The sequence below is a fragment of the Rattus norvegicus genome, chromosome 1 (genome assembly GCF_036323735.1).
Source record: "Rattus norvegicus strain BN/NHsdMcwi chromosome 1, GRCr8, whole genome shotgun sequence".
Lineage (NCBI taxonomy): Eukaryota > Metazoa > Chordata > Mammalia > Rodentia > Muridae > Rattus > Rattus norvegicus.
The window spans coordinates 218,442,742-218,444,828 of record NC_086019.1 but is presented as its reverse complement, the minus strand read 5'-3'; positions in this window follow the sequence as shown (position 1 = coordinate 218,444,828).

The window sequence follows — 2,087 nt, the reverse complement described above, 5'->3', positions numbered from 1 at the left end:
GCACAGACATGCATGTTTTGATAGCATTTTAATGAATCCCATTGAAACTGCATCATCAAATCTAGAATCAGTTACTGCTACTTTCTGTCCAAGGATATTCTCTTTGTCATTCTTATATTAAGCCTGAGGTTGAGGGATTTGAGCATAAGACAGGGACACTGTCCAAGTCCAAGAGTCTTAAAGAGGCAAACCCTTGAGTTCACTTCTTCTCTCATGAAAATGGAGCAAGGGCACTAAAATCTTCAACTGCACATCTTTTTCCAAGAATTATGTTGCTGCATGCTGTGCTGAATACCATATGATTTTCGTTTGAAGTTTTAGATCAAAGAGAGTGGGTAAAGACATTTAGCAGCTATCTGTCATTAAGGCTGTGCATGCTGAAATTCAGATGATGTCACTGATGTTTAACAAAATTGTCTTTGAATGTTTTCCAGGGATATCAGATATTTCAGACCAGAGATAACCATCTCACACATACACAAACACAACAGAGGTGTGTGTCGAGTATTGAAAATAAGGGTATGTTTTAAAAAATGTAGAATTCTCGTGCACTAGATATGCTATCAGGAATCTTTTGAGAGTCTAATATGTGGCTACTTGCATGTTAAAATCAATGTAAGGAGTTTCTGTCAGTTGAGATTCGTCAGACAGATGTTTTCAAAAACCACTGTAATACAATATGAACCTGAAGTTGGGGGTGGGGTGGACAATGTGTCTCTATTCTGTTTCTATCTCCTCATGATTATGCAACTTTGGTTAGAGGGCAATAGGCTTTTATCACTCATTCATTCATCAAACAATACACAAGAACATAGGATACAACATTAAAACATGTTTTACTGAGGTAATGAGGCAAGGGATGGTCTGTTACAAGTTCTTCCACTGCATGCTCCCTATACTGACCCACTGCCCTGCTTTTTGTGTTCTCTGTGTGGCTGTGTCTTTTCACCCCTGTTCTTTATCCACCTCTGTTTTTCTTCCAGACTGTGACAATCCTTTGCCTCCTTTCTAATATAAGCCCTAGATAGAAGGCTGTTGTGGTTCCCATGGCTGTAGATGGATTTAAACACTTGTATTTCCACAAGAACATTTCTCCAGAGTAAAATCTTTGTTGCAGTTGTGTCTGTGTTGACAAGATGTGCGTTAGCCCAGCCCTAACAGTGCTATAAGTATCACAAAATGTGTGAGAAAGGCCTGAAGGATGCCTTGACTAAATGTATGTCTCTGAAATTCCTAGACAATTCAGTGCAAGGAATATAATTAAATCTAACTTAAAGGAGTCTGCCTCCATTTTCTGAACATGACCTCCACAACACAGCCTTGTGGAGGCTCCTGCAGATGTGTGATGCAGTAGGTTGCTCTTGGGATGACTCTGGGTTTATCTGGAAATTTTATGTCTGTTTAGACAAATAACTATTTTGAGACTTTTTTCTACTACCTTTACTCCAAAAATGAGTTGAAGGAATAACTCGAGCCTGCTGAATTCTTGAACAATTACTATTATAATGCATCAAATGGCTTTGGAATTGAATGTAATCCCACCAAATTTCAGTTTATATTGATTTTGAGAAAATTATTTCACCTTTCTTCATCTACTAAAAATTAGTAAAATCCCTTCTTTATAGGAATACACAAGAGCCATTCATTCACAAGGTACCTTGGCATTTGAGATGAGAAGACTGCCAAAAACTGCTAACTCTACAATTGTTCTTCCTCAGCAATCTATGAATACATATGATGATGATAATGATGATGTGGATGGGGAATGAGGATCACGATGGGAGAGGGAGGCAGATCTCCAGGTGTCTGCCAGAGGCTGCAATTCGCAATCCACAATAGGAGCAGGAATCTATGTCCTTCTTCAGGCCTCTACCCTTTCATGTGAGTCTCCCCTTGGCCCAGTTACCTCCTTCTCCCTGATTGGTCAGATTAATACTGTCTGCAGTACTCAGGCAATGAACTAGAATCCCCATTATTCAGCAACTGAGTGGCAGACTACAGAGAAGTAAAAAACACATTTCAGATATCTAAAACTTGCACATGGTCTTTGTCCAAATGTGACATTGTGCAATGTAGAAAATTAATAA